The sequence below is a fragment of the Marmota marmota genome, unplaced genomic scaffold (genome assembly GCF_001458135.2).
Source record: "Marmota marmota marmota unplaced genomic scaffold, marMar, whole genome shotgun sequence".
Taxonomy (NCBI): Eukaryota; Metazoa; Chordata; class Mammalia; order Rodentia; family Sciuridae; genus Marmota; species Marmota marmota.
The window spans coordinates 4,076,815-4,083,948 of NW_025999880.1; the positions used below are offsets into that span (position 1 = coordinate 4,076,815).

At 41.4% G+C, this 7,134-nt stretch overlaps 1 non-coding gene across 1 annotated transcript; it reads right to left on the bottom strand.

Annotated features, from left to right (window-relative positions):
- Positions 1–686: 686 nt before the first annotated feature.
- On the bottom strand, positions 687–900 carry LOC125613051. Its single transcript, XR_007343543.1, has one exon. It is a non-coding gene; the product is annotated as a small nucleolar RNA U3 (small nucleolar RNA).
- Between the last annotated feature and the right edge of the window lie 6,234 nt (positions 901–7,134).

The following is a 7,134-nucleotide window of genomic DNA, read 5'->3' on the forward strand; positions in this document are numbered from 1 at the left end:
GTGGTTATGGGGAATGTGCCCACCAAGTGGCTTATGAGAACCCGGCCCCTTTTCCTCCTTTCTCCTTTGCTTCCTGGCCACAGCAATGTGAGGTGCTTGGCTTCTCTACCTGCTGACATGATGTGCCATCTCACCACAGGTTCAAGAGCAACTGGGCCAGGGCTGGGGATGTGGCTCAAGCGGTAGCGCGCTCACCTGGCATGCGTGTGGCCCCGGTTGGATCCTCAGCACCACATACAAAGATATTATGTCCCTAAAAAATAATATTAAAATTCTCTCTCTCTCTCTTAAAAAAAAAAAAAAAAGCAACTGGGCCGACCAATCACAGGCTGGAGCATCTGAAACCCTGAGTAAAAAATAACCTTTTTCTCTGTGTAAGTTGGTTTCGGGTATTTGTCACATAATGGAAAGGTGACAAACAGTAATGTGAACTTCCTTGTGCTTGGGGAATCTGGACCTCGGAGTAGGTATGGTAGAATATGAAATACATTTGATCTCTGGCCCCAGTTCCTGGCACAGAGCACCTAAAACCCTAGGAATTTCCTGAGTGATAGAGTATCTTTTGTTAAGTAGTGAGATTTAAGGTTAAATTGGTGACTTTACCCTCCTGGCCGGAGAGATCCGGAGTTGAGACTTCCAGGAAAAAAAAAAGAAATAAAGAAAAAAATACTGTGTAAACACCGAAAACCACTCAGTCTGTGGTCTCTCCCTCCTAATATCCAAAGAGGATTAAGAATAATCATCAATGGCAAAAGGCAGTTGCAATAAAGCAACACCCACAGCCAGCTTCACGCTCAGGAGAGACCACTCAGCTCCTCCTCGTGGTTTTCGGTACTCTACACAATCAGAGAAACTTCTCTAGTAACATACTATAGAAATGATCCCTGAAAGTATAGTCTTAACCGGCTCCCACCGGGACCTCCTTGGTCTACCATGATTAATCACTTTTAAGTGATGATGAGGTAGTTTCCCTCACTTCTGATTTTGCTGTAAAATGAATAGTAAAACACGCTTTGCGATATGATATTTCCAAATATTATCACTTAACAACACAGTTTAACGTTTTAAATGGAAACGAACTTGTTTAGAAAAGTTTTCAAATGTCATGCTAAATTAACATAATGCCGAATGACAGCCAATCACCACCTGAGGTTTAAAGCCAAGGAGGCGTTCTATTCTTGGTTCTAGTAATGTGGCCCCGCCCTTTACAGCTAAAGGAAAAGGTGGGCTTTTACCTCTACTACTGAACATCTGGTTGCTTCTGGTGATGGGTAAGTCAAACAGTAGCTCAAAATGGCTGGTCTAATAATTTAACTTCAAACACTAATAAGAACATGTCACTGTGACCATGGCTGAGACCCAGCACTTGAAAATCAAAATCTTCTGTGTTTAGTGCCATGCTTGCCTTTGAATATTAAAAATAAATCTAGTTGTCTGGTGAGTTGGGCATTATTTTTTCCCTGAACAAACATGAGAATGTAAGTGTCAACCATAACAGTATTAGGTGGTTTTGTTTTTTGCAATCCTGGGGATTGAACACAGGGGCACTCTATCCCTGAGCTATATCTCCCCATAAAATTTTTTATTTTTTATTTTGAGCAGGATCTAGCTAAATTGCTGAGGCTGGCCTCCAACTAGCTATCTTTCTGTCCCAGCCTCCCCAGTCCCTGAGATTACACACATGCACCACCTTGCAGAGCATATTAGCTACTATGTATCAAGAGCCTGTCACATATTCAACAATATTTTGAGTGGTTTTTTTTTTTTTTTTTTTTTTGGCACTGGGATTAAACCCAAGGATAACTTTACCACTGAACTATACCCTCAGCCCTTTATCTTTAGAGTCAGGTCTCACTAAGTTGCCAAGACTGGCCTCAAATGTGTGATCCTCCTGCTTCAGCCTTGCAAGACAATGTCTTTACAGGCATGAACCAGAATGTTTGTGTGGACACAAGGGACACTCTCTGGGGTTCATCTGGACAGCTTTTCTTTCTTCTTGGTATTTGGGATTTAACCCAGGGGCAATTTACCATGGAGCCAACATCTCTTGGTGGGAAACCAGGGATTGAACCCAGAGGTACTTAAACACTGAGCCACATCCCCAGCCCGTTTTTATTTTTTATTGTGAATTAGGGCTCACTAAGTTGCTCAGGGCCTCACTAAATTGCTGAGAATGGCTTTGAACTTGTGACCCTCCTGCTTCAGCCTCCCAAGCTGCTGGAATTACAGGTGTGCACTACCACGTCCAGCACTCAGTCCTGAAGAGATCTTTGCTCACATATTCTGTCTCCAATGGTCTCTCCACTAGCTCCCTGTTTTCATGCTTTGATGAGCCTCCCCATTTAGAACACAATTCGGTTGTTACTGCTGCTCTTTCAAATGCACTGGTTCTCTACTTTCTTTGAATAAATGGCTGAGTGTTATCAGACTCATTGAGCATTGTTCAGCCCTCTCTCTCCCTTTGTGGTGTGGTATCAGTTTCACCAACTGAAGAGATAAATGAACCAAAGTCACAGAGGCCTCCTTTTAAAGCAAATGCTGTCATCCTCTCCAAGCCCTTGCCTTCTTTGATTTCAGTGTCCCATTTGGGGCACTTCTAATAACCACCTTCATTCTTAAAATTTCTGCTTTCATGGGTTGAGGACATTATGCTCCTCTACTTCTATTTATTTATTTATTTATTTAGTTGTAGATGGACATGATACCTTTTATTTCTTTGCATTGCTGAGGATCCAACCCAGTGCCTCACATGTGCTAGGTAAGTACTCTACCATTGAGCCACAACCCCAGCCCCCCTACTTCTATTTTTCAGACCACATCTGTTTTCTTTGGGCATATTCTAAGGCTCAGCTCTTTTCTTACTTTTTTCCCCATGAAACTCTTCTTTCAGAATTATCTATCTATCTATCTATCTATCTCTTAGAGCCTTGTGCTTGCTAGACAAGCACTCTACCACTGAGCTATACTGCCAGCTCCTGATTTCATTTTAAATGCAAAATCTCAAGCCTCAAATTAGTCCTTGGATCTATCCAGCAATCCTACTCTTTCTCCAATAGGCTCACATTCCCACTCCCTAGAAGTTCTACAAGGAGCTTTCCCTTTACTGAAACATATACACCATTTTCTCATTTTCAGTTTTAGCAAAAGACCTCAACTCATCCATTAATGAGAAATCAGAAACCATCAGGTGGAAACTTATCTTTCCACAAACAAAGCTACAAAATCCTGCTTTTATCCCTAAATTGCTCTTCTGTTACAATGAAGAGCCCTTTCGAAAGTCTGTTTCTCCTCTTGTGTTCTGTTCCTTTCCCCTTCTTTATTTTTCACTCTTCTTTCTATTCTCGTTAAGCACCAAGCTCTTTCCTGCTTTAGGGCTTTGTATAAGCTCTGCAATATTAAATCCTGCAACATGCATGAACCCTAAAGACATTGTGCTAAGTGCAATAAACCTTTGTCACAGAAGGCCACTATACTTAGTCCATTTATTTTTCAGTTATGTGAGTGTAAAAATAGACTTATAGAAGAAAAAGAATAGAGTGTGCATTGCCAAGGACTAGTGAGAAGGAAAAAAAGGGGAGTTAGTTGCTTGTGGGAAGCCGTTCTCGCACATGATTTGAGCTACCTCCCTGGCTGGGTGTGAGGTGCTTAAACAAGCTGTGTCAGAGCCTTCCCCACCCTTCCCCAGGTGCGAGGGCTTGTCCATGTGGGGGTGTGACTGACCACTGACCTGAAAACCAATCACTGACCCTGACCTTGGAATCCTGCCCCCCTCGACCTTCATTGGATGGAATTTTCCCCTGAATTTTTTGTTACCCAACAAAAGCTCACTCCCTGGAGTGTTTCTCTCTCTCTTGCTGGTCTCTTGTGTAAACCTCGCTACAGGTGGCTAGAGGCAGGAGCTGGGAGGGGCCATCTCTGAGCTGGGCAAGAGAAAGGTAGATTGAGAGTTATATGTCTTTAATTTGAACTCACTAGTCAATTTCCATGTTTCGAACCTCTAGTATGAAGCTAGCGTGCTGTGCGCGTGGCTGAAAGAATGAAATTGGTTGGGGTTGTAATTCAGTGGTAGAGCACTTGCCTTGCATGTGTGAGGCCCTGGGTTCAATTGTCAGCACCACATAAAAATTAATAAAAAAAAATAAAGATATTGTGTCTATCTACAACTAGAAAAAAATATTTAAAATATTTTTTAAAAAGAATGAAACTGGCATTCTTCAGTAAATGAGTGGAACTGGTTCTTATATGAAACATGATTAGTGTAACTCCCCATCCTATATGACCACAAAAGTTATACCTGGGAAGTTACACTCCATATATGTGTGATATTTCCAAATACATTCTACTGTCACGTATAACCAAAAAGAACAAATAAGAAAGAAAAAAAATGTAGTATCTACAACAATGCAGTTTTACTCAGCCATAAGAAAGAATGAAATTATGGCATTTGTCAGTAAATGGATAGAAATGGAGAACATTGTGCATAGGTAAATAAGCCAGACTCAGAGAATCGAGGGTTGAATGTTTTCTCTCATATGCAGAAGCTAGAAAAAAGGCGTGGGAGGGATTGGACATTATAACAATATAGGGAAGATGAGTGGAGTAGGAGGAATTGGTAGGAAAGGGAGGAAATGTGCAATGAATTAACGAAATCATCCTATGTGCATATATAATTATGCCACAGGGAATTTCACCTTTCTGTATTTGTAGGAAGCACCAATCAAAAATAAATAAAGGAAGATCAGTAGAAAAAGGGAAGGGAGGAGGAGAGGGAAAAGGGTGGGGGATGAAGAAGTGAAATGGAGTAAATCAAATCCCATGCCTGAGGGCCTGGGGTTGTGGCTCACTGGTAGAGTGCTCGCATTGCACATGCGAGGCCCTGATTTCGATCCTCAGCAACTCATAAAAATAAATAAATAAAGATATCGTGTCTCACTGAAAAATAAATATTTAAAAAAATATTTAATGCATGTATCATTTTGTCAAAATGATCCCATCTACTATATAAAACCATAATTCTCTAATTAAAAAAAGAGAAAGAGAGAATGTGTATCAAATGTCTGACTTCAAGGATTGCTAGGCCTATGGTGAGTAAAAACTGTCACTTCCTAGAAAGTCCAGAAACCTCAAAATATTAGGTACTGCACGAAAAGTCTGGAGCCTGCTTGGTTTGGTTTCCTAGGCTCGAGGTTTTGAAATCTAACCTGAGGGGCTGAGGCTATAGCTCAGTAGTAAAGTGCTTTCCTCACATGGGTGAGGTACTGGGTTCAATCCTCAGCACCACATAAAAATAAATAAAGATACTGTGTGTTCATCTACAACTAAATAAATGTTGTTTTTTTTTAAACTTACCTGAGGTTCCTTGTAAAATGTTCAATGAAACAAATTTTATTCATGTATTGATGCTGGGAATTAAGCCCAGGGGCATTTTACCTTTTCAATACAAGTTATTTTGAGTTGCTGAGTCTGACATAGAACTTCGATCCTCAGCCTCCCACATAGCTGGGATTACAATATTTCACCTCACTCTGCTATTTATTTGGGGGATATTTACTTTGGGGGGAGAGGATCTCACTCTGTTCTTCAAGCTGGTCTTGAACTCCTGGCTCCAAGTGATCTTCCCACCTCAGCCTCCCATATATCTGGGATAACAAGTACTGGCCACTACTCCCAGCTAAAGCATTTTTTTCCTTTTTTTTTTTTTTTGTGTGTGTGTGTGGTGCTGGGGATCAAATCCAGGGCCTTGCACATGGTAGGCAAGTGCTACACCTCCAAACTACATCCCAGCCCCAACAAGACATTTTAAAAGAGCCTATGTAGGGGCTGGGTTTGTGGCTCAGGGGTAGAATGCCTGTCACTGGGTTCTATCCTCAGTACCATATATAAATAAATAAATAATAAAGGTCCATCGACAACTAAAAAAAAAGAATCTATGTATTCAGACATAGTGGTACATACCTGTACTCCCAGCTACTGGAGAGGCTGAGGCAGGAGGATTGCTTGAACCAAGGAATTCAAGCCCAGCCGTGGCAACATAGTTAGACTCTGTCTTAAAAAAAAAAATCTTATGTGGTTATTCTGCCTACATTTATGGAAATAATAAAAAATCTACATCTACTTTGTAAACAAATTGGCCTTACTATGATTATCCTTGATAAAAAATGGCGGGTGATTATGGAGCAAAAAATATTTCAGAAGAAAATGGTAGTATACCTGTTATACTGTTTTTGAGGGTGTTTTGTTTGTTGCTGTTGTTTTGTTTTGTTTTGTTCGTATGTGTGTGTTACTAAAGATGGAAACCAGGGCTTTGTGCATAATAAGAAAGCGTTCTACCACTGACTAACATCCCTGATCCTTTATATTTTATTTTGAGACAAGATCTCAAGTTACCCCTGCTGATCTCTTCCTGCCTCAGCATCCTGAGTAGCTAGGATTATAGGTGTGTGCCACCCCGCCAACAGGAGTAGAACCCAAGTTCTCCCAGTTTAATATCTAGGTATAATTTTCCAACTAAATACAAACACTGCTCAGATTCTGTAATGTAAAAGTCAACAATTCAAAATATGTCAAGAGTCAAGATTTTGGCCCGAGAGTTTGGGCCCCTTTTGTTAAGCAAAATGGTGCTACAGGAAGAACCAAGTGCTGCTGAGTTAAGGCACCAGTGCTGATTGAAAGAATTCCCCACACAAAGACACTTCACTGGGAGAATTCCAATTTTATTGCAAAAAGCTGTGTGCTTATATAGAACTAAGGGGGAGATGGTAGGGCTTAGATAAATGGCAGGCAACCCATTTATTGGCAAGTTCTTTCAGATATCAGCTCCGGAGCCCAGGAATTAGTTCTCATTGGGGCTAAGGTTCCCCGCCAGTGGGATTTGAAATTGGTGCCGGCGGGAGAGTTCACATGGGCAGGAACTTTTCGCGCCACTGCAGAAAAGAAGAAGGTAAGAAGAAGAGGTCCTTAGGCGCCATGTTGGGTTTTTTTCTCTGGGGTATGGTTGCCGTTTATACTTTTCCCAACATTCCTCCCTTTTTGTTTTCTTAGGAAGTGGGGCGTCGTTGGTCAGATCCGGCTGCTTCCTGCTGTGTGGGGGCGCTGTGGGGCCTAGAAAGGGAAGTGGAGGAATGCTCGGGGGGC